The 27,046-nt window shown below is 37.7% G+C and overlaps 1 pseudogene; it reads left to right on the forward strand.

Annotated features, from left to right (window-relative positions):
* On the forward strand, positions 16,502–25,873 carry LOC102191448 (annotated as a pseudogene).

The raw sequence follows: 27,046 nt of genomic DNA on the forward strand, positions 1-27,046 counted from the left end.
ATTCATCTTGTATAAATGAAACTTTGTGTTGGAGCAGAATGAAGCAGGCAGCAGTTTCAGTATTGGTCCTTCGAGGCTGCGAATCCAACCTTCAAATCATTAAAGTAGGGACTAATTTCAGTCAAAAATGTTTTCAGAATAAGGAGTGGTTCTGGAAGTTAACCAAATGACCCATAACAACATCAGCATTAATCACACAGCTGAAGAAAGAATCTATCAGTCAAAAAGGGAAAAGATGAGCAATGGAATGATGAAACCAACAGGAATAAAAATTGGCGGTGCACCATGACGCATCTTTCAGTAGTGTCTATTTCAGTTGGAGATTTAGGGAGATACCACATAATTTAACTAGTAGGTAAACTTTTTTATATTTTAAATTAATAACAACAACAAAAAATAAAATTTTTGCAATTACAAAAATAAAATTCAAAACAATGAAGCTTTAATACTTTTAGCAGATAGCTTTGTGCACCCATAGGGGATAAACGTTCTCTTTTCTGTCACAGTAAATATATGAGAAGTTCTAAATGCACCTTAATTTATTCAACAGACACTAAGCAACAGGAATGAAAGCCCGAGTAAGACAGATGCGGCTCCTGAACCCAGAGACTTAACAATGTAAGCACTACAAGGCACCCGACCTTGACTTGGAAGATAGAGACTGCCTGGAGGAAATGACTCCTAAACTAAAATATGAAGATATAAAGATTCTAGAATAAGAAAGAAGAAGAGATGAAGCAAAGAGAAAAAAAAAAGAGTATTTATGGTTTTCTAAAAGAAACTCACAGAAAAGAGAGAAATACATTTTATGAGAATAGAATAAAAAGTATAAAGTGTCTAGAGATAAAGCTGGATAGAGAGCAAGGTCAAAATCATGAAAGACTCTGTAAAGATTGTTGCGGAATATGAATTTTACCCTGAAATCAATGGGGCCTCTAAGGGGCTTCCCAGGTGGTGCAGTTAGTAAAGAATCCACCTGCCAATGCAGGAAATACAAGAGATGTGGGTTCAATCCCTGGGTCAGGAAGTTCTTCTGGAGAAGAAAAATGGCAACTCATTCCAGTATTCTTGCCTAGAAAATTCCATGGACAGGAGAGTCTGGCAGGCTTCAGTCCATGGGGTCGCGAAGAATCAGACATTATTGAGTACTGTGTGATAAGTTCACTCTGGTATAGAAATAAGGATGCGGGTGGACTAGTAAAACACATTTCGTAATTTCAGCAATCCAAGCTAAAAAACAGTGATAAGCTGACATACTAGACGGCCCAGCTAACAGACTAGAAGAAAGAGGTACTTGTTGGAGCCTACCTTTTAGGCTGTCTCAAATATTTAAACTGGTAAATGCAGCAACACATATGTAAGGTCCTGTATTAATTTTTAAAATACTTTTCCTGTAGCTGCTCCATTAATGCTCCTATTTCCAATGATAGGAACTTCCAACCCATGGCATGATATCACAATCTTCTAGCAAAATATAAACTACTTAAGGATTTTGTGACCACATATAGAAGCTGGCAAGCCATTCACATGCTCTGACAAGTGATCCTTCTCCTATGACGATCCCACTGATATTCAGGTAAATGAAATATAGTCTGTGGGTTAAAATGCCAAATGCTATTATTTTTTAAGGACAACCATCGCAGTGACATGAGAAAAGATTAGTACAGGTTATCAAAATGCCAAGTTTTAATTATCTAGAAAAACATGTGACACTAGACAGTCATCTTTATGTCTCACTGAAATATTTCAGGATGAGCTGTTGACTTCTTTCTGTTAAAGAATGACTAGTTACGTAGACCAAAAAAAAAAAAAAACAACCAGATACCATGTCTAGCATTCTTGGGAAAAGCTCACAGTTTCCTCTAAAATGAAAATTTTAATTTAATCTACAAACTTACTACAAACTTCAATTTAACTACAAACTTATCTACAGATAGCATCTAGATTCTAGATGAAAATCTGAAAGCCCAACAAGTCAGTCACTAGGCTTCAGGGCAGGTCATACCACTCAGGCCCTCTCTCAGGCAGGTGCAAATATTACAGCCAGCTTTGCTTTTTCGCCCTGTGCCAACCTCTCTGCTTCATCACAACTGCCCTAACTGGTGACTCGATCTATTGTCATAAGAGGACACAGAAGTCACTCCCTCTCTAATTGAATATTCTCTTTTTCTGGCCCAGCAACCTAAGATGAGGGAATAGCAAACAGCTGTGGACATGACTGAGTGCTGAGATATGGACATGGACAGAGGCAGAAAGAACAAATCTACACAAAAGGATGGAAGGTTACATCCAAAACTCAACGGCTCGGGCTCAGCCTAAGGGCTTCCCTGGTGGCTCAGAGAGGAAAAAGAACTGCCATGTGACCCAGCAGTCCCACTGCTGGGCATACACACTGAGGAAACCAGAACTGAAAGAGACATGTGTGCCCCAGTGTTCATCGCAGCACTGTTTACAATAGCCAGGATATGGAAGCAACCTAGATGCCCATCAGCAGATGAATGGATAAGAAAGCTGTGGTACGTATGCACAATGGAATATCACTCAGCCATTAAAAAGAATGCATTTGAACCAGTTCTAATGAGGTGGATGAACTAGAGCCTATTATACAGAGTGAAGTATGTTAGAAAGAAAAACACCAATACAGTACACTGCTTAGTCACTTCAGTCGTGTCCAACTCTGTGCAACCCCATAGATGGCAGCCCACCAGGCTCCGCCATCCCTGGGATTCTCCAGGCAAGAACACTGGAGTGGGTTGCCATTTCCTTCTCCAATGCATGAAAGTGAAAAGTGAAAGTGAAGTCACTCAGTCGTGTCCGACTCTTAGTGACCCCGCAGACTGCAGCCTACCAGGTTCCTCCGTCCATGGGATTTTCCAGGCAAGAGTACTGGAGTGGGGTGCCATCGCCTTCTCCAATACAGTATACTAACGCATTTACATGGAATTTAGAAAGATGGTAACGATGACCCTATGTGCGAGACAGCAAAACAGACACAGATGTAAAGAACGGTCTTTTGGACTTTGTGGGAGAAGGCAAGTGCGGGATGATTTGAGAGGGTAGCGTTGAAACGTGTATATTATCATATGTGAAGCGGATTGCTGGTCCAGGTTCGATGCATGAGACAGGGTGCTCAGGGCTGGTGCACTGGGATGACCCTGAGGGATGGGAAGGGGAGGGAGGTGGGAGGGGAGTTCTGGATGGGGAACACATGTGTGCCCATGGCTGATTCATGTCAATGTATGGCAAAAACCACTACCATACTGTAAAGTAATTAGCCTCCAATAAAAATAAATAAATTAAAAACAAAAAGAATCCGCCTGCAATGCAGGAGACCTGGTTTGATCCCTGGGTTCGGAAGATACCTGGGAGAAGGGAACAGCTACCCACTCCAGTATTCTGGCCTGAAGATTTCCATGAACAAAGGAGCCTGGCAGGCTATAGTTCATGGGGTCACAAAGAGTTGGACACAACTGAGAGAATTTCACTTTAAATCAGCTTAAAGGAAAAAACTCTATAAACTGTTATTTCATACCTTTACCAATAAACTGAATGAGGGAACTGAGAATACATTCATTAATTTTGTAGATGATGTTAGGAACGTTATGTTGGGCATGGTGGCTAATTCATTAAAAGAAAGATACATGAGGAATCTCAAAATACTAAAGAAATAATACATCAAAACAAAACGAAGTTCAACACAGATAATGGCAAGTTACTATCCCACTAGGAGCCAAATGCTGATAAAGGTTAATGAATATTTTGGCTTAATAAAATGTGCTAAGCAAAAGTAAAATAATGTTATAATACATGTAAGATAAATATCAGCAGTGTAAAGTTTTTAACAAGTGAAAACTAAGCCTTCTATTATGCCATCGGATTCTTATTAAAGCAGTTAGGTTATCTCATGTTCAAAACAATGTTCAATTTCTAGTCTCCTTGAGTTCCAGTGAAAATAGCAGTCTGATATCCCATCTCCTGTATTTTCACAAATATCTTGATATTAGTTGGAGGCTAATGAAAGTGTAATTCAGTCTTAAATGCTGTGTTCTTTTCTCATAAAAGGATTCAATTAAACATTCAATTAAAGAAGTTTTAAAAAGAAGGGATAAAATAGCCCTAAAAAGAAAGCAGTAGAAATAATAAAGATAAAAGCATCAATTACTTAAGATTAAAAACAATACAAGAATTCAGGAACTTTTTCTTAGATTTGGTGGGGGTGGAGAACTAAAATAAAATACACACACCTTTAGCAAGTGTAATCAATAATTACAATAAACTAACACTAATTCAGGGAATTCTGTGGTGGTCCAGTGGTTAGGACCGCACACTTCCGATACAGGGGGCCAGGGTTCCATCCCTTATCAGTTAACTGAGATCTTGCATGCCCTGTGGCATGAAAAGGGGGCGGGGGGAAAGAAAAACCACTAATTCCAGGTTTACTATGCCGTATTTTACAGGTAATGTTTCCATTCACATTCTGTAACCCTACCCTTGAAGAAAAGGAAACTGAAACTTGATGGACTGAATAATTTCAAATTCACACTTAAGTGGCAGAGTCAAGATTCAAACAAAAGTTTTTTAACATCTCATTATCTGAACCAACATACTGTTTACAAATACAGGATACAGAACAGAGACAACCATAGGTAGGGATGATATTTAAAGTTTTAAAGGCAAATACTATGTATACCTCAGCACAGATACATTTCCAAACATCTACAGAATAAGCATAAAAAATTTTAAGTATAAAGACTTACCTTAACTAAAGCCCTGTTTATTTTTTAGTGCTTTTAATATGTGTTGAGTTGCTCACTCATGTTGGACTCTTTGTGACCCTTTGGATTGTAACCTGCCAGGCTCCTCTGTCCATGAGATTTTTCAGGCAAGAGTGGGTTGCCATTTCCTTTTCCAGGAATTATGGTGGCAACAAGTGAACACTGTGATTTTTGACGTGTTTCAAACATTGCAGAGATTTTGAAAGGGACTGAGCCAGGGCCTTCTTTCTCCCAACTGGTGCATGATCACTCATCTCAGCTTTCAAAAGAGTTTGAGCATCACTTCCCAGCCACAAAAGATCCCCAAGCTGGGAAGGAATGGATCTGAGAACATTTATTAATAAGCCAGGTGAACTGAATGACTGTGCTATACAAGAATGACTGTGCTTGAGATTGCAAAATAGTGGTCTTAAAAGTACATTTGAGACAACTTCAAATCTCCGTTAAGTTCAGGATTCAAGTCAGGGCAGAATATCTTGAGATGGCCACAAAAGCACTGAAAAATCTGCTTCCGTGTACATCCTCTCTTTGTCACGCAGGGTTTTCTGCAGCGATAGCAACCAAAACGAGATTGTGACTGGACATGAGCAACACACTTGGAATGTCGCTGCCTCCTATCACCCCCAAGTGGGACTGTCTAGCTGCAGGAAAATTTTGCTCAGGGCTGCTACTGATTCTGCATTATGGTGAGTCATATAATTATTCCATTATTATCACAATGCAATAATAACAGAGGTACAGTGCACAATAATGTAAGGCACTTGAGTCATCCCGAAGCCATTCCCTGCCCCTGGTCTGTGGAAAAACTGTCTACCATGAAACCCGTCACCGGTGCCAAAAAGGTTGGGGACCACTAATCCGCCACTATGCCACACCCTTAACAGTCATTCCCAGACACATTCCCCATGTTTCAGTCTATATAAATTGGAAAAATCAAGCAGTTCTTCTGGATTATGGAACAACTCCTCAAGAGTCACTCTTTGTACTTCACGTCCAAGGCAGCTAAGACTCCGGTCCACTCAGGTCCAGAAGGACAGAGGGACGGTGCAGGAGGCTTTACGGAGAATCAGGAGTGTGTCACAGAGCAGCTGTCTCAGAGGAGGCACTGCAGCTTCCTTGGGCATGTCATGCTAACTCCAGACTCATCAGGCTCTTCCCATGTGTCACCATTCCAAATTTCAGGATCCCACCCACTCCCCCAACCCACCGCAATCAACACCCTCATTTCAACAGCAGACATTCTACAAAGCTGGGGTCCAGTTTGCATTGTAATTTAGCCATTTTGAGGAAGAGACTTTGGATTTCATTTTCAGCCATCTCAGTTCTCTGAACTACAAGAGATTAGGCTCTCTTTAGGGGAAGACAGAGAAATTTTCAGGTGATTTATGAGCTAGGAATTCAAATCCCTATGCTCACCTTTTTCTCCCTGGCCATGTTCATGAAACTTGTTATTCTGAAAAAATGTTACCAGGTGTCAAAATACATGGTCACCCAAGGACTCACCTATTGAAAAGTATTTGATTAGGAGTATCCACTGATGATCTTGTGCCTATCACTATTACCACACCAGGCCAAGGACAACCAGTACTCTCTTTACTACTTAAAACAGAATCAGCACCTTTAAATCAAATCAGATCAAGGGACCAGTTGGAGAAATCCCAGAACAAATTCGGAAAATGCATTCTTAAAAGTACTCTCAGTAACCAAACCTGTATTAGGGTTCTCCTGAGAAACAGAACAAAGAGGAGAGAGGGAGGGAAGGAAGGAGAGCGAGGGGGAAGGATTTATTTTGAGAAACTGGGCCGTATGATTGCTGGGGCTGGCAAATATGAAACATCAGGAACAGGCCAGCAGGCTGAAGACCCAGGGAAGAGTTGATGTTGTAGTCGCGTAGTCTGTAGACAGAAATCCTTCCTTTTCGGCTGGATCTCAAGTCTTTCCTTTCAAGGCCTTCAGCTGATTCGATGATGCTCATCTCTATTATGTACAGTAACATGCTTTGCTCAAAAAATTACTGGCTTAAAGGTCAGTCATATCTAAAAAAATACATCAGAGAAACATTTAGACTGGTGTTTGACCAAACCACTGAGTACTATACCCTAGCCAAGATGACACATAAGATTAACTCTCACAATATCCATACAAAAACCTGTACACAACATTAACTCTCACAATATCCATACAAAACCCTGTACACAAAATTGTATAACAGTTTTATGTGTAATAACCCCAACATGGAGAGCACACAACTGTTCTTCAACAAGCGAATATTTAAACAGACTGTGGTACACTGACACCATGAAATACTCTCAGCAATAAAAAGGAGCAAATTACTGATACATGCAACAACTTGGGTGGAATTCAAGGGCATTGTGCTAAGCGAAAAAAATCCAGTCTCAAAAGGTCACATATTATATAACTCTACTTATATAGCATATTAAAATTACAAACTCATAGAGTTAAAAAATAGAGTAGTTATTGCTAGGCATTAAGGATATTCATTCAGGTCATTATGAAGATGCATTTATTAATATAAGAGGGATTTTTTTGGTTAAGAATTCATGGGAAGGTTTAGAGAGAAAATGTTTTAAGAGATGCATAATGATTTTCACTAAACCAGATATTAAAATAATTACCAAGATTAACAAAATAGAATAATGAAACCATATAAAAAGTTCAGTATATTTGTATACATAGTAAGCCAGAATATGATAAAGAAGGTTATCTTATATCAGTGAAGAAACAATAAACTCAGAGGCTATTCAATAAGCAATGCTGTCATCTCTGAGTATAGATACAGGGATTTCACATACATATTAGCTACTTGAAAAAATGTTTAAGTTTAGATAAAATTTACAAAAGCAAAACAAAAACCTATAAATAAAAATGATTAATACTTTTTTCCTGCATACAAATATAAAAATTCTATGCATCAAAAGATGCTATAATCAAAATTCAAAATTATACAATGAAGAGGACAGCAAAAGTTAAGATATGGCAAAAAAAGAGAGAGAGAGAAGTTACCACTCTTAACATGCACTTGATATTTTTAATAAACTTTAAACCTACAAGAGCAATTTCAAATAGACATTCACCAAATAATCGTAAATTATCATTAAACTGAAAAATATCCTAAGACCCTTTGTGTACATTCCAAAAGTCACTGGTAAATGTAATCCAGTTGATCTATGCAAGGGCAACAAAGGAAAATTAAGAGAATTAGAACTAAATTCTCCTTTGGGTCTGGTAAAGCCACTCCTGTCTTGCCAAGGAATTTCTTTGTGAACAATCCCCAAAATCAAGTCTTCTGTGCCTAAATTTCCCATCTACTCTGCAGACTGAGGTGCACGCGACGCTGCTGAACACTGTGGTCACTGTGTTGTTTCAAAGCACACTGCTCCTACTGCAGGATTTTCTTTCATAAAATTAAGTATAATCTAAAGTAATGCTGGTTTCTATTCTTAAATCTAATTCTCTTCTATTCTTAAATCTGATTTAAGAATAGATGCCTAGATGACTGTGTAGTCCATCTGGGACAAACTAATTCAGCAGTCTTGGCAGCTACAAAAATAAAGGGGAGGCTACTCAAAAAACTGCATAGCAGGCTCTGGAAGGGATCTAATACTGAAAGTTCAGTTTAGACACTTAGGGATTTTTCATTAAAGACAACAGGAAGAAAAATAACATGAAAAATATCCGCACTCATGGTAAACAGAGAAACGGAGGGTAAAACAACATACCAATTTGACAAAGCTTTTTAAACAAAGAAATGAGAAAATAATCTTCTATGTGATCATTATTAATGAAATCTGCTATAAACTTTTAAAAATACCTTAAAAATTAGGATATTCTTTAACACTGATAATCTATTTCCAGGAATTTTATGTCCATGTAAAAATTACTTTTTTCTAAGGATATAATCAAAGCTACTGAAAACACTATAAATGTTTCTATTCAAAAACATTATTTGTAATAACATAAATTTGTACATTTTAAAAAATCCAGAAATAGGAGATTGGTTAATAAATACTAGTATTTCCATACAATGGAACACTATATTATCATTAAAAATTAGATAAACAGTAAGAAAATAAATTGAAAAATGGTTGCTAATGTAGGAAAATAGTCAATGTTACATTAGGTTAGAAAAATTCTGGACATAATCCACAGAGTGATACCTGTTTTGTTTAAACTACGTATATATTTAAATTAAAAAATTATATGAGAATATTGAAATATTAATTGTTATTGTGGAGGGTAGAATTATGTGCTATATATTTTCTAAACAATTCTCTGTATTTTCTAAATTACTGACAATGAACAAATATTAGGTGATCAGAAAAAAGCTACTGTATGTCATTATATAAATATATATTGAAATTATATATATAATACAAACACCCTCCCCACACACAGAGGATCCTTTTATTCTTAAAAAGGCAATACAGAACAATTTCCAAAATCTGATCTAAAGAGCACAAGATAACAGGATATTAATATGTGTTATTTGCGAGAAAAGACTGACAAAGGTTCTATAATAAAATATATTTAGGAAAAACTGGGCAAAATAGAGTTGAACAGTCTTCTTCAGGCTTCCAGAGCCTTCAAACGCAAATTTTTCAACCTCAGCCACCTCCATGCCAGCCCTTAGAGAGACTCCGCAGAACCTCTAAGAAGTTGAAGAACCACTTAAAAATCGCCAGTCTCTTCTATTATTCTCACATGCTGGATATATTTTGTAAAATGTAATGAGACAGGGAGGGAAGAAGAACAAATTATGTTACAATAATTGTGAACTTCCACAAGGCAGTAATTTCTAAGTACAGTTTGGGACCAGGGAAAGGGGGCAAGAACTAAAGAAGATAGCAGATGGAAAGACGTGCAAACTTGACTTGCTTACTAAAATTGGTTTTATATGGATATATTATAAAATATGCAAATTGCATAAATATGCTTTTACATGTGATGACAAATCACACTGATGTGGTAGAATTTTAAAGACACTATAAACTGAAATTATATGTATACCTTAGCATTTAAATTAAAACTGTACCTTTGACTTTAAAAGCACCAGAGAGTCAGTGCTAAAATTTATGCAGCAGAAAACAAACTTAAGCATTCTTTACCAAACAAATCTTCATATCAGCCATTAGATGGCACCACATACCAAATAGTTAACATAACTGTAATTTTCCCCCATGTGTTTAAAAAGTATTATAAAACATATTTATCTTTTAAGTAAATATCATACATGTCATCTTTTGTCATTATTAAACTTTAAGTTTTCAAATGAAGAAAAATAATTAAACAATTATATCAGTATCACCCTTTCTGCAACATTACAATTTAAAAACACTAAGTCCATTCAGAAATCAAACTGGAATGTTCTAAGACAACTATTCAAAAGTTAAATGTCAAATGGCTAGAGAATGTCTTCCCTTGGGACAAACAGAAGATAAGACTGATTTTCTACCTTAATTTTTTTCTACTTCTTTTCTTTCATAAACCTCATACTGTCCAGTTTCTAATTCTTCTCAATAATCTAATTTCTGTCTACTTTCTTAACTAAGTTTCATCATATTTTATTCTCTAATCTAGGACTCTCTCAAATTCTATCAATTTAAAGTATAGCTTCCTAGCCTCTACCCTGATACCCTCTGTTCCATATCTTTTTATCTACTATTTAGACACACAAAAATCTGCCCTATTCTGCTCACTGCTTTTTCCAATCCCAATTAAGATAGAGTAACAAGGATAAGATTGACCCTACGACCTGAAAACAGTGAAACATGAGACAAAATGTATGAAAGACCCTGGACACAGGCAAGCAAGGGCAGTGACCATGGAGAAAGGAAGAAAGTGATAATTATTATTTTCCAAGCTTACTGCCTGGAGAAAGTTTCCAGGCTGCAGCAAAGAGAAAGGGAACCCAAGCAGAGCCCTGGGAATAAAAGGAGGCTAAGGAGGCCAGAGTTTGCACAGCTGAGTGCCAGAGAATGGAAAGAATAGTTGCTCAGTTGTGTCTGATTCTTCGCAACCCCATGGACTGAAGCCCACCAGGCTCCTCTGTCCATGGAATCTTCCAGGCAAGAATACTGGAGTGGGTTGCCATTCCCTTCTCCTGGGGATCTTCCCAACCCAGGGATCGAACCCAGGTCTCCCACACTGCAGGCAGATTCTTTACCATCTAAGCCAGCATGAAAGCTGTGCAGAAAGAACTCCAGAGAGCCGTGCTGAGTCACCTATAAGTAAGAATACAGCTGAGTGCTACTCAAGAAATTCCTGTGAGAAAACCACCAGAGACTAGGAAAAGATTCCTCCAAACGGATTAAAGACAAAAGTGTTCAGACATCACACAGCACAGAAACAGGGTCTATTTTCAAGATCCACTGATTAGAATTCTAGAATATCTTGCCCAAAGGTTAGGAAAAATTAAACTCTAGAATAAATGCAGGTATGATCCCACCAAACAATATTTAAAAGAAGACCAAAAGGAACAAGCTGTTTCCAAGTAACAGACTAATTCATAACAAAATTCAAAAAAGTAAACAAGATAGCTAACATACAACAAGGAAAACGTCACAATATCTAGCATTCAATAAAAATTTATTAGGCATGCAAAGAAGAGGAGGTGAAAATTTAAAAAAAAATCAAAACTGACTCAGAATGATAGAATTAGCAGACCATGATAAATGGTTCCAGGTAATTTCACCAATAAGCATCTTTGCTACATACCAGCCATAAATATTTTCACCACATACCTAATTGGTCATAAGGTAATTTTGCTGTAAAAGATTAATAATAAAAAAGAGGGACATTTAAAAGTACATAATGAAACAAGAAATGAATACATTAAAGAAACTATAGCAAAATACAAAAAATGTGGAATATATTTAAAATGTGTATGAAGTCATAACAAAGCTGTGCAAATAACTGATTTTATGAGTTGTAACAAGCACTGTCCTCAAAGTCTTTCATTCACAGAATTTTATATGTTTTTTCTTCTTATTAATTCATCTCCTCATTGGAATTACTCTTTTACTTTTTCAATAAAATTTCTTTCTATATTAAGAGGAGTAACAGTTTCCAAATACTAGGATGCATATCTGTAAACCGAGCTTTGAATTTCCGTGAAAGCCATCCACACGGTTGCTTGTTCCTCCCATACTGTCTCATGTCTGTTGACAGACACTGCAAACTTCTAAGGGAAATGTGAGTTCACTGCTGCAGGTTCAGATCACCAAAGGATCTGCAAACTGATACATTATTTCCTAGTATAATATGCAACCAGGCTATATCCTCTCTTATTTCACACTTCTAGTACGTTTTATTACCATATTTTCTATCAACTCAATATATATATAGTTTGTTATCATCCACTATTTTAAGATCACCACACCTACCGGTCACTCTATAGACTATTTATATAATATAAAAATGGGTACATTGCGTTAATAGAGAAATGAAACCAAACTGCCAACCAATTATTTTATCTTTATGGCAAAACTGCCTTACAGCCAACTAGTTATGCAATGACAATGCTTGCAGGGAAGATGCTTAAAGAGAAATACTGGACACAAATACTAACAGTTATTATAATGTATCCCATGGGTTCAAAAAGCTAGCAAAAAGACAAAGTATTAAGAACCATTGATATATGTTTTTAAAAATCTAAATCAACCTTCTAAAGATGAAAACTATAATATCAAAGGTAAAAAGATTAACAATAGATTAAATATTGAAAAATAAAATATTCGTTGACTTGAAGACATACCAATAGAAAGTAACTGAATAAAACAAGAAAAAAATTATTTAAAATGAACAGAAAGGCTGTATGTAAACTGTGAGACAACTTAAGGTGCACAAATATATACGTAACTACAGTCCATAAAAAAAGAGGCCAGAGAAGGGAGAATTACGAAAACGTGAAAACATAAAGTTCAAAATTTTTACAAATTAAATGAAAATGACAAACTACAGAAGCTAGCTGAACCCAAGTACAAAAAACATGAAGAAAGGTACAAAAAGGAATACCATATTCAATTATTTAAAAACGGTTATTAAGATCTTAAAAGCAATCAGAAAAAATTTACACATTATGTATAAAGGAAAAAAGATAAGGTTCACAACAAATTATTTGTTAGGAACAAAGGCAAGCTAGAAAAAGTGGCGCACCCATCACTACAGCGTTGAAAGAAGGGGAAAGGTGATTAACCTAGAATTCTTACCAGTGAAAATATCTTTGAAAAACAAAGGTAAAATAACAATAATAAATTGTTTTTAAACTGTGAGACATTCAAAAGCGAAAAGAATTCATCACTAGCAAACCTACTTGAGAAATGTTAAAGTCCTTTAAGCAAAAAGAAAATGATACCACATGGAAAGAGAGGTTTATCAAAAAGGAATACAAGGCATTGGAAATGGCAAATGCATGGGTAAAGACAGGTTTCATCTTATGAATTTTTTAAAAAAGATAATCGAGAGTGATATTGTGGAAAATGGAGGAGAAAGCGTCAAGGCTTGGTTTCTGCACTGAAACAACTATTACACTGGAAAAAGGTGTCAGAACCAACTGTTCTTCAACAAAAAAATTTTGTTTTCTATTTCTACCTACATGAGATAGTAGATACTCACTAAACTTACTGTGATAATCATCTCATGATGTATGTAAAGTTGAATCATTATGTTGTACACCAGAAACTTACACAGTGCTGTATCTCAATTATATCCCAATGAGATTTAAAATTTCTTTTTAAGTCAACTGTTTCTGAATTCTGCAACCTAATCACACACTTAGAGCAACCAGAGACATACCTGATGAAGAAGAGGTTGCTGAAATTTGGGAGCAGAGCAGCGGTGTAGGAGCCAATGATAACCCTTCATCCTCGGCCCCGCCTGGGTGGGGAAAGCACCTTATGCTCCTGGAGCCGCTGGCTGGTGCTGGGGGGCTGGGGGTGGCAGTAAGCGCTCTGTCTTATGAAAATTTGGGGCGGCACACTTTGGTTCTTCTAGCTGTTCCCTGAAGGACCAGTGCAGATGTTTGCCTTTGTTTAGCTCCCTCAAACTACAGTGACATCCCTGGCAGGAACTACTGAAAAATTTAGACAGGTAGACCTTTGTTTTGCTCGGTATTTTGGATCCAGACATTTAAGAAAACCTCTATGAGGTCATGGCTGACCACAGATATAATGCAAAAGGAAATTTAGTGACCACACATAAGAAAGGACAAAGACTTTTCAAATATAATCTAACTGCAGCACCCAACAGGCAAAAGTCAGCAATCCCTGATAAGCAGGAGAATCTGATTTTCATGCTACATTATGGCATTCAAAATACACACTTCCCAACAAAGAATCACAAAGCAAGGAAACAGGAAAGTATGTCCCGTTCACATGAAAAAAAAATATATATATATAAACATTTCAAAACTATCTCTAAGAAACCCAGACATTAAAACTGCTAGTAAAAAATTAGAAATCAACTGTATTAAATATGCTCAGTGAGCTAAAAGAAACAAGAAGAACTAAAGGAAATTCGGAGAGTAATATATTAACAAATAGAGGGTCAATATATACACACTGTTCAAAAGAAACAAGCAAGAATTCTGATGATGAAGATGACTGAGATATAAGACAACTGGAAGTATTCAGTTTGAGAAGCAGAAACATAATGAAGAAAAATTAACAAAGTCCAAGGGACCTAGGGAATATCATCAAGCATACACATATATGTACCACAGGAGTCCCAGAAGGAGAAGAGAGAGGGACAGAAAAATATTTGAAGAGATAATGGCCACCAACACCCTAAATTTGTTGAAATAAATGTAAACATCCAAGAACGTCAAGAAATTCCAAGCACTATAAATGCAAAGTAACCCACACGAAGACACATTAAACTCCTAAAAAACAAACTCTTGAAAACAGGAAGAAACGTCTCACTACATAGCAAAAGTTCTCAGTAGCAGCTGATTTTTTTTTTGTTTTAATCAGAAACCATGGAGGGCAGAGGGCAGTAGGATAACATATTTAAAGTCCTGAAAGGAAAAAAAGAAAGTCTGTGAACCAAGAATTTTAAACACAGCAAATTATCTTTTAAGAAAGAATGAAAAGGTAAGACACTTCCAGCCAAATAAAAGTTGATGGAGCATGTTACTAGTAGAACTGTCCTCCAATAAATACCAAGGAAGCCCTTCAGGCTGAAACGGAGAAACAGTGGACAATACTAGAAGCCACGGGACTAAACAATTCAGGCTAAATGGAACTACACAGATAAACAATAAAGCCAGTTATTGCATTCTAGGTTTATAACTCATTTCCCTCATCACTGTTTCAAAAGAAAATACATAAAATAACCATTATAAATCTATGGGCACATAATGCATGCACACTGACAGCTATCAGAAAGCGGAATTAAGAATCAAACCTCCCTTACAGTTGCATTATAAAGAATAAAATACCTGGCAATAAATCAAACCAAGAGGCATAAACTTCTACTCAGAAAACTATAAACTATATGATCCTGATGAATGCAACTGAAAATGACACAAACAGAAAGATATACTATGCTCAGGGACCAGAAGAATATTGTTAAAGTGTCCGTACTACCCAAGGCAATCTACACTGGTTCTAGGAAAGACAAATCAATGAAAAGAAAAAACAATCTAAATACAGAAACTCACACACACACACACACACACACACACACACACACACACTAGTTTAGTATATAATAACAGAGGTTTATCAAATTAGCCAGGATGAATTATTCAATAATTAGTATTCAAATAACTGGTTAATCAAAAATAAATACAAAGCTGAGTCCTTCACACCAAAAAAGTTGCAAGTGGATTCAAGACTTCAATGTTTAAAGATGCCCACATTTTACAGTAATTAGAGATTCACTGAGTTAAACTATGAATTCTTTAGAGAAATCATCTCCAAATGTAAGCCGCAGTCAACATCTGTATGCCTCTCACTTTGTGGACAAATTTCTCAAAGGTTTGTTTGTGGTTATCTAACTTTGGGGTTAAAAGGTAGAAAAGATGAATCCTATTTCGGTTGATGCACAGAAAACTGTCCTCTGTAGGTATTTTCTCTCTTCTTGAAAACGGTCATGCTGCTGCTGCTGTTGCTAAGTCACTTCACTCGTGTCCGACTCTGTGCGACCCCATAGACTTTAATTAAATTTATTGTTCAAAACAACCCAGCCATATATATCTCTTTATATAGAAACTTATATACATATAAAAGTACTTAAGTCAATATATCCCATTCTTTCATCTGAGTCTTAGGATGAAATAGACCCATAAGAACAACAACAACAAAAACCTCCCTTCTCCCCTACTCTGCTTCGAAAGGAAAAACATCTTAGGAGAGAGAAACCAAGACTAAATTGATAATGCGGGCAGCATTCTGTAAAATGTTCTGACGTTTATCACTGAAAAGGGCTGTAGTGGTTGGTATATATGATATCAATTTTCAGAATGGCATCAAGAATTCATCTCTAATCATCTTCTCTGAAGGATTAAAAAGGAACCCTGAACATCTCGGCTTCAAATCAGTGAAGCATTGATCCTGAGCTGGAATAGGCTGAGACCTTGTCCCTTGGACCACAGGCTGGACAGTTAAAAACATTCTGATTCTTCTGTTCTGGTACGAATAAATGAACTTTCTTTCCCTTTTTAGAGTCAGTTATTAAAGAGTGTGTAACACAGCTGAATAACGCATATGGGCTTAGGAAAAACGGAAAGAGGCTTTAACTCTATAAAGTTGGTACCTAGAAGTCATTCTGCAAAACAGCTTACAACTAATTCAGGCTATAGAAAAAGAAATAAAAGGATAAGAGAGACAGTGGTACTTTCAGACAGAAAGGACCTGGAAAGGTACAGGGCTGGCTCTCACACAGTCTACATTCTGAGTGTGCTCTCCATTTTTATAACAATGACTCCAGATTCTCATAATACTGTGGCCTTCACAATAAATTCTTTCCCCTTAAGTCCTGAACTTCAACCTCCCCTTTCAACTGTTGAGGGGCTGCCTTACTCACTAAATATTGATATTAACTTACAGCAGCCTCAATTTGGAATATAAAACTAAAAACAGCAAGCGTGAGTCAATGCAGAAGGCTCTTCCCTCGGGGTACACATCAACCTCTCATTAAGAAGTTCGAGGAAGCTGGGAATGAATCAAAGAAAATACAGCTCCATGATTTCCACCTTCCATTGAATTGTAGATGAAAATGTCATTTTAATTATAGTAGCAAAAGCCCTATTCTTTGTTACCATCAAGGCTCTATAAATTCACAATCTAATTAAAAATTCTTGAGTCAGGGAAAACAAAAGAACACCTTAAAATGTACTCTAACACAATAGCGTCAAAAATCTACTGGTCCCCTCAACTCAAGAATATCTCTTATTAGCACTGCCTAGAAGTCACTGAGCTATATGAAAAGGAAAGATAGCTAGCCAAGAGCTGTAAAATATGAAAATAGTATAAACAGGAGAACTATATCACAACTCTAGATTTTTTTAGAAGATAAATTCAGACTAAATTACATGCTAGGAAAAGAAGCACATTATTTACAACACACTATTCAGTCACAACAAAGAAATAGTCATAATTATAATTTTTAGTATTTGAGTATTGATTTAACAATACGTAAAAAATGATTTTTACTGGATTTGCATGGAAACTGAACACAGATCTCTTCATATGCCAACATCCAAAAATTAGGGCTCAGAATTTTCCATACTTGGAGCCACTCCCTTATTCAGAGATCAGCCAAGTGTTTCCTTTATAAATATCCCATTATTTAAATGAATTACTAAAACATTGTGGAAGATTCATGTTGAGCCAAGTCATTAGTAGCTCTCATACATTCAAAATGCTGAATGTCAAACCACTAAAACAATGAGCAACAGAAACTATCAGGAGATATCTTCCACATTCATATATAGAGAACACATCTGACCCATTGTTAAGAGTCTGCAAGTTTCAAGAGCTGTCCCTAATCCTTCATTAAAATAATATTAATAACATGCATATACCAACTTACTGGCTAAGAAGCCAGACACAAAAAGCCTACACAATTCACTTAGCCTAATGTTTTCAAAGAGTTGACTCATTGGAAAAGACCCTGATGCTGGGAGGGATTGGGGGCAGGAGAAGGGGACAACAGAGGATGAGATGGCTGGATGGCATCACTGACCCAATGCACATGAATTTGAGTAAACTCTGGGAGTTGGTGATGGACAGGAAGGCCTGGCATGCTGCAGTCCATGGGGTCGCAGAGTTGGACAGGACTGAGCGACTGAACTGAACTGAACGGAATGTTTTCAAGATGTATCCATGTGGTGGCTTACATCATGTTTCATTCCTTTTTGTGTGTGAATAATATTCTATTGCATGGATATACCAATTTTGCTTACTCCAGTGATTGGCTGATGTGTATTTGGGGGTCATTTCTATTGCTTTAGTGATTATGAAAAATGCTGCTATGAACATTTATGTACAAGTTTTATATTAACATGTATTTTCAATTCTCTTGAATATACCTGGGAGTGGAATTGCCAGGTCATCTAGTAACTACAGTTGTTCCTCAGTATCCACAGGGCATTGATTTCAGGACCTGCTGTGAATACCAAATCCAAGGATGCTAACGTCCACAGTGGGCCCACTATGACCATGATTCTGCATCCACGGATCCAAACAACCACTGATCAAGCATTAAGCTCATCATCTGAAACTGGCTGAACGCACACACGCAGAACCCATAGATGAGGTGTTGACTGCATATTTATTGAAAAAATCTGCATATAACTGAGCCCGTACGACTCAAATCCATGATTTTAAAAAATTAACTATATATTTTTAACTTTTTGAAGAATTTTCAAAATGTTTTCTAAAGTGGTTGCACCATTTTATATTCTTACCAGCAATACATGAAGATTCCAATTTCTCCACATCGTTACCAACACTTGTTACTATTTTTAAGATCATTCTTTTAGTAAAGCATTTGGAAGAGAACAATAAAGAATCCTTATACAGTTTTATTTTATTTTTCCTTAGAAGCTGCCAAAGTAGTAAAAATTACAACTGAAAAGGAGTAAATAAAACTATCATTATTTGCAGGTAAAATAAATGTCTATATAGAACACCAAAAATATCTGTAGAAATATTAAAACAGTTTAGCAATAAGATGATATAAAATCAATATAAAAGTTAATTGCATTTACATTATCAGATTTCCTGTTCTTTAGAGCAATAAAAATATGAGATTTCTAAGCACAAATCTAACAAAAATTATGCAAAATTTTTATAGAGAAATTTTTAAAACTTTATTGAAAGGCATTAAGCAAATGCAAAGATACACTATGTTCAAGAACAGAAGGTTTCAATTACAATAAAGACATTAATTCCATATGGATGCAAAGATTCAACATAACTCATTAAAATTTCAAAAGGGCTTTTTAAGAAACTGGACAGATTGATTCTAAAATTTAAACAAAAAACAAATCAAAGGCCCAGCAATAATCATGACACCACTGAAAAAGAAAAAGAATCTGCCCTAATAGATAAGAATCACAAAGTTCTAATAATCAGTGAAGAAAAGGAAGAGATAAGTGTTGACAATGGAACAGTGTGAAATATTTGAAATACTTGGTAAATTGTGTAAAGAAAAACTGGAATTAGGTTCTTACTTTTATATTTGGAAATATTAAAAATTTCCAAAAAATTAATTTCAGCCAGATTAATAACTATGACCAAAGTTTAAAAGGTTAAGAGTTAAAACTTTTAAAAATATTGTGTCCCCACAAAGTCCCAAAGAATGCTAAAGAGAAAAAAGGAGAGAGAAAGAAAAGAATGAAAAAAAGAATATTTACAAGTCTGACTAATATTAAAATTTTTGCTCAAAGACCACAGACACCTGTATCTGCAAAAAATGGAAGTTGCCTAGCTCCATGCCTCCCAAATTTTCCTCTCCAAATTGTAAAAACTAGCAGTAAAAAGTAAATCTATATAAAAACCATGTCCTCAGAATAACCTGAATACAGAGAATATGGAAATCTCAAAATAACTGTTAGTAAAAAAGACAAAACTTAACAGATCTTAGGGCACAACCTCTCACATTATCACCTACTCCAATCCCACTGAAAGGCTTTGCCTTAAACAAAGAAAAGACGAAGAAAAACTGCTGAGAAGACAGAAGAGAGAAGATTTAAAAAAAAAAAAAGGTGACCTAAAACTATTGTCAGAAAGAAAAGCCCACCCTAATCTGAAAACACTAAAAAAAAAAAAGAAAGAAAAAACAATAGATTTAGATAGAGCACAGGGAAGGAATCTCAAAGTACATGTGAGCCGAAGGGACAAGCATGATTTAAATGGGTGGGTGGGTGCCTCTGTAACTTAGTTTCTGGAGAAGGAAAAGGCAAAAAGGGAGAAGGTTCTTTGGCAGTTTGGTGGAGATGAGGAAAAGAAACAAAATGGAATAGAGTCTTGGGCTTCCCTGGTGGCTCAGAATCTGCCTCCAATGCAGGAGACCGGGATTGATCCCTGGGTCAAGAAGATCCCCTGGAGAAGGGAAAGGCTACCCACTCCAGTATTCTTGCCTGGAGAATCCCCATGGACAGGGGAGCCTGACGGGCTACAGTCCCTGGGTTCTCAGAGTTGGACGGGACTGAGTCTGAGCAACTAACACTCACTTGCAAAAACAAAAGAATCACAAAATCAGAGGATGCAGAACCCCTTCCCCACCAAAACAAAATACAACAAAATACCCTCACTGTATCTCTCCATTTCAATATCCTATTCTACTCAGCCTGAAATTCGCTCACTGATGTCACATTTTTAAATTACACATCCACATCTGCAGGGAATTTATGCAGATGATCGTCATTAACATAAACAGAACATGTAAGACAAGGAAAAAGTAGGCATATTGCATGAGGGTGGACTCACTGAGAAGTGGGAGAATGGGGCTCGCCCTACTTCTTGGGCTCACTGCTTCATTAACATTTCCCAGCTTTCTTTGAGGTTAGATGTAGCCATGCCTGCATTATTGACAAGGGGTATGCATCCCAGGGAATGTGCTCTGCTCCTAGGCCTAGCCCATAATCACCTCCTAGGCAGAATCTTCCCTCCCCCTTCCCTCTTCCGCACCCCCTGCTGGATGCAGATAAACCCGCCACCTCCAACAGCACACATGGAAGGCGCCAGAGCCATGAGATAGGAGCCTGGATCCCTGAATCGCTGCTCAAGACTGTGATGTAGCAATCACACCGATAGACCTGACTCAGACAAGTGAGAAAGAAACCTGCATCCTATTCAACTCATTATCTCTCTCAGATTTGCCTGACATACCAATACCTTAAATAATACAAAAGGCTATTTCCTAAGGAAGCAAAAAACCTTAACTAATGATATACGGTAAGAAGAGGCCTATGGCAACGCTGAGGGAAAAGGGGTGGCGAGGCAGACTGTGAATGACAGGCCAGCAGGGATTCTCTCTGGCCAACAAGGCACTGAGGTGGGTGCCCGAAAAGAGAAGTGAAGCTCTAAACACAGTGACTGTATAACAAGCCTTTACTGCAAACATCAGTGCCAAGTGAAAGTCACTCAGTCATGTCTGACTCTTTGCAATCCCATGGACTGTGAAGTCCATGGAATTCTCTAGCCCAGACTACTGGAGTGGGTGGCCTTTCCCTTCTCGAGGGGATCTTCCTGACCCAGGGATCAAACCCAAGTTTCCCACATTGCAGGAGGATTCTTTACCAGCTGAGCCACAAGGGAAGCCCAAGAATACTGGAGTGGGTAGCCTATCCCTTCTCCAGTGGATCTTCCTGACCCAGGGGTCAAACCGGGGTCTCCTGCATTGCAGGCAGATTCTTTACCAACTGAGCTATCAGGGAAGCCCACTAAGCCTTGATCTAAAAATGTAAACTCCGAAAATCGACATATAACTATACAGGGAAAATGGGATGTGGACATACGCATGGGGAGGATGAAATAATATTTTATTACTGTCAATAATGATTTAAATCATTGAATTATTTATGGAATGCTGCTGCTGCTAAGTCGCTTCAGTTGTGTTCAACTCTGTGCGACCCCACGGATGGCAGCCCACCAGGCTCTTCTGTCCCTGGGATTTCCCAGGCAAGAATACTGGAGTGGGTTGCCATTTCCTTCTCCAATGTATGCATGCATGCTAAGTTGCTTCAGTCATGTTCGACTCTGTGTGACCCTATGGACAACAGCCCACCAGGTTCCTCTGTCCATGGGATTCTCAAGGCAGGAATACTGGAGTGAGTGGGATGTCATTTCCTTCTCCATTTATGGACTGGTTTTACTCAATAAATGTACTAATATTCATTTAACATGTATTAGCTAGATAATAATTAGCTAGTTAACGCTGTGAAAGTGTTGCACTCAATATGCCAGCAAATTTGGAAAACTCCGCAGTGGCCACAGGACTGGAAAAGGTGAGTTTTCATTCCAATCCCAAAGAAGGCAATGCCAAAGAATGCTCCAACTACCGCACAATTGCACTCATCTCACACGCTAGTAAAGTAGTGCTCAAAATTCTCCAAGCCAGGCTTCAGCAATACGTGAACCATGAACTTCCATACGTTCAAGCTAGTTTTAGAAAAGGCACAAGAACCAGATATCAAACTGCCAATATCCTCTGGATCATTGAAAAAGCAAGAGAGTTCCAGAAAAACATCTACTGCTTTATTGACTATGCCAAAGCCTTTGACTGTGTGGATCACAATAAACTGCAGAAAATTCTGAGAGAGATGGGAATACCAGACCACCTGACCTTCCTCTTGAGAAACCTATATGCAAGTCAGGAAGCAACAGTTCGAACTGGACATGGAACAACAGACTGGTTCCAAATAGGGAAAGGAGTATGTCAAGGCTGTATATTGTCACCCTGCTTATTTAACCTGCTGGGCTGGAAGGAGCACAAGCTGGAATCAAGATTGCTGGGAGAAATATCAATAATCTCAGATATGCAGATGACACCACCCTTATGGCAGAAAGTAAAGAGGAACTAAAAAGCCTCTTGATGAAAGTGAAAGAGGAGAGTGAAAAAGATGGCATAAAGCTCAACATTCAGAAAACGAAGATCATGGCATCTGGTCTCATCACTTCTTGGCAAATAGATGGGGAAACAGTGGAAACAGTGTCAGACTTTATTTTTTTGGGCTCCAAAATCACTGCAGATGGTAATTGCAGCCATGAAATTAAAAGACGCTTACTCCTTGGAAGAAAAGTTATGACCAACCTCGATAGCATATTCAAAAGCAGAGACATTACTTTGCCAACAAAGGTCCGTCTAGTCAATGCTATGGTTTTTCCAGTGGTCATGTATGGATGCAAGAGTTGGACTGTGAAGAAAGCTGAGTGCCAAAGAATTGATGCTTTTGAACTGTGGTGTTGGAGAAGACTCTTGAGAGTCCCTTGGACTGCAAGGAGATCCAACCAGTCCACTCTAAAGGAGATCAGTCCTGGGTGTTCATTGGAAGGACTGATGCTAAAGCTGAAATTCCAATACTTTGGCTACCTCATGCAAAGAGTTGACTCACTGGAAAAGACCCTGATGCTGGGAGGGATTGGGGGCAGGAGGAGAAGGGGACAACAGAGGATGAGATGGCTGGATGGCATCAGCAACTCGATGGACATGAGTTTGGGTGAACTCTGGGAGTTGGTGATAGACAGGGAGGCCTGGCGTGCTGTGACTCATGGGGTCACAAGGAGTCAGACACAACTGAGTGACTGAGCTGAACTGAACTGAATGTCTCTGAAAAGCAGAGACATTACTCTTGCTGACAAAGGTCTGTATAGTCAAGGCCCACTGGTCACATATGGTTAAGAGAGCTGGACAGTAAAGAAGGAGGAACACCAAAGAATTTATGCCTTCAAACTGTGGTGGTGAAGACTTCTGAAAGTCCCTTGGACAGCAAGGAGATCAAACCAGTCAGTTTTAAGGGAGATCAACCCTGAAAAATCTCTGGAAGGACTGATGCTGAAGCTGAAGCTCCAGTATTTTGGTCATTGGATGTGAATAGACGATTCATTGGCAAAATCCCTGATGCCGGGGAAGATTGAGGGCAGAGAAGAGGGCATCAGAGGATGAGACGGTTGGATGGCATCACTGATGCAATGGACATGAACTTGGGCAAACTCCAGATGGTGAGGGATAGAGAAGCCTGGCGTGCTGCAGGACACGGCCTTGCAGAATCAGACATGACTGGGTGACTGAACAACAAGCTAGTTTAATCCTCACAACACATGAGGAACACAATACTGGTATCCCATTTCATAGATGAGGACAGTGAGATACATGTGGTTGTTCAGTGGCTAAGTTATGTCCAACTCTTTGCAAGCCCATGGACTGCAGCACACCAGGCTTCCCTGTCATTGGGGAGATATATGAGGGCTCAGTAACCCATCTAAGGTCAAACAGTTAATAAGTGGCAGAAAGACAGTATTATTAGAAGCCAGGCATCTTGATTCTAGAACCATATACCCAACCAGTACACTAAACTACCAGAACTAAACCTTTACCTACAAGAGGAGGAAAACAACAGATGTTTAAATATTTTCGAAAGCAAGAAATAGAGAAACTTAATTTAGAATATGAAGGTGAGCAGAAAACAGCTAAAAGGGTTGAGTGCCTTTGACTGTGGGAGTAGGATGGGTGTGCAGGACGGAAGGGCTAGGAGCATGATCTTATTAACAACAAAAGCAGCACTGCTTTGATTTAAAATCAGAGCTTTAACTTTCAATGAAAGGAGATAATTAAGACAAATGTTACATACATCATAATTTTGCTTGAATTTAGACCTGCTGCAAATTCACTTTAAAAAGTGGACCTAACAGAAACTAACACGACAAGTTACAAGTTCCTTTGTAATAGAACACTTTAAGGGGAAATTCAACCTTAGTACCTAACTCATTCAGTACAGCAACTATAGCTTGTTGCCTTGTCTACTCTCTAATTGTCAAAACCCCAACCTCGGAAAGAACCACTAAATTAAAACTGGCTGAGAACATTTATTCCTGCATGATGCTTTCAGTTGAGAAAATCATTGGAAAAATCAAACAACTATCCCTGGCAGAACATAAGACAACCATTAAGTGTGTGTTTTGAAACTGGAATTCCAAAGACAATAAATTCATTAAGACAATAAACTATTCGCGTTCAAAAACCACAACATAAACATCTCTTTAATGCTTACATGTAAATCTATGTTCAGGTTAACCTTGCATTTCGTCTTCTCTTTTCTACCTAAGCTCACTTCCTGGGTGATCTCAACTAGGCTCACTGTTTTAACCACCACATATCAAGGGAGAGCGACATCAATGTGGTAGCTGCTGATGCTTTCCACACAGGATAACAAGCCGGGATCGAACATATTCACAGATTAACTCTGGAAGACTATACCAAAACAGAGAAAATTGGTGAAGGTACCTATGGAGTTGTGCATAAGGGCAGACAGAAAACTACCAATCAAGGGGTAGCCATGAAGAAAATCAGACTAGAAAAGGGAAGAGGAAGGGGTTCCTGGTACTGCAGTTCAGGAAATATCTCTTACTAAAAGAACCTCGTCATCCAAATATAGTCAGTCTTCAAGACGTGCTTATGCAGGATTCCAGTTATATCTCATCTTTGCATTCCTTTCCATAGATCTCAAGAAATATTTGGATTCTATTCCTCCTGGTCAGTTCATGGATTCTTCACTTGTTCAGAATTATTTGTACCAAATCCTACAAGTGACAGTGTTTTGTCAGTCTAGAAGAGTTCTAGACTTAAAACCTCAAAATCTACTGATGGATGATAACTGAACAATTAAACCAGCAGATTTCAGCCTTGCCAGAGTTTCTGGAACACCCATTAGAGGGTACATCCATGAAGTAGTAACACTCTGGTGAAGATCTCTGGAAGTATTGCTGGGGTCAGCTCGCTACTCAACTCCAGTTGATATTTGATCAATAACTTTCAGAGCTTTGGGCACTTCCAACAATGAAGTGTGGCCAGAAGTGGAATCTTCACAGACTATGAAAATACATTTTCCAAGTGGAAACCAGGAAGTTTAGCATTCCACATCAAAAACTTGGATGCAAATGGCTTGGATCTGCTCTCGAAAATGTTAGTCTATGATCCTGCCAAATGAATTTCTGGCAAAATGGCACTGAGTCATCCATACTTTAATGATTTGGACAGTCAAATTAAGAAGATATAGCTTTCTGACAGCTTCCACGTCTTGTGTCAAGAACAGATGATTGTATTTTTACTATTATCTCTGTTTATGTCTCATATATTTTCTTTTCTTTGTTGTAAAACTTAAGCTATATATCATCTTTTGCTTTCAAAAGTGTTAACTTAAAAATGTAAATCCTGTTCTATATGAATTTAAATGTAATAATTCTGTATATGTTTGTAGATCCCACTGTAACAACTGTTTGTTACTATAATAAAACTATATAAATAAATATAGTATTGATGTCAGGAATCAGGAAAATTTTGAATTAGCTTAAACCATCTAAAATGCTATAGCAGTCTACTTTTCTTGTAGTTAAAAATACTAAAATTTAGGAAAGTGTGCTAAGTTCAAAGTTCATAATGCTCTGAAGTATTTCTTATGCTCCGAATGTTTAAATTTTCTTGTCAGTTTCTTGCCATACTACCTGCTTAAAGAGGAGTATTCTTCAACTGGTATTTCAATTTGTGACCTACATGCTCAGGCATTCAGAATGAGAAAACTAACCAGATTTGAGAGATAATGCTTAATTTATAGAGGTTTTTGGTAACATAAAACTAACATTAGTGTATGACAAAGTTTGCTAAGTTTTATAGTCAGAGATCAAGGGCTGTCCACAGCAGGAAAGAACAGTTTAGAAAATTTATGAGCTATTCTATTTTTGTTTTCCCTGGTGGCTCAGATGGTAAAGCGTCTATCTACAACGTGAGAGACCTGGATTCGATCCCTGGGTTGGGAAGATTCCCTGGAGAAGGAAATGGCAACCCCTCAAGTACTCTTGCCTTGAAAATCCCATGGACGGAGGAGCTTGGTGCAGGCAACCATCCATAGGGTCGCAAAGAGTCGGGCACGACTGAGCGACGTCACTTTTCATTCTGTTTTTAGGTAGGTTATCTATCTGACTGAATTCTTGTGCTTTGGTCAGAGGTAATAACTATACAAAGGAGTTGCTTATCTTGGCTTTCAAGTCTGACTAAAACTGCAAATTTTGACATAGCTTAGTTTATTA

Source organism: Capra hircus, chromosome 16 (assembly GCF_001704415.2).
Source record: "Capra hircus breed San Clemente chromosome 16, ASM170441v1, whole genome shotgun sequence".
Lineage (NCBI taxonomy): Eukaryota > Metazoa > Chordata > Mammalia > Artiodactyla > Bovidae > Capra > Capra hircus.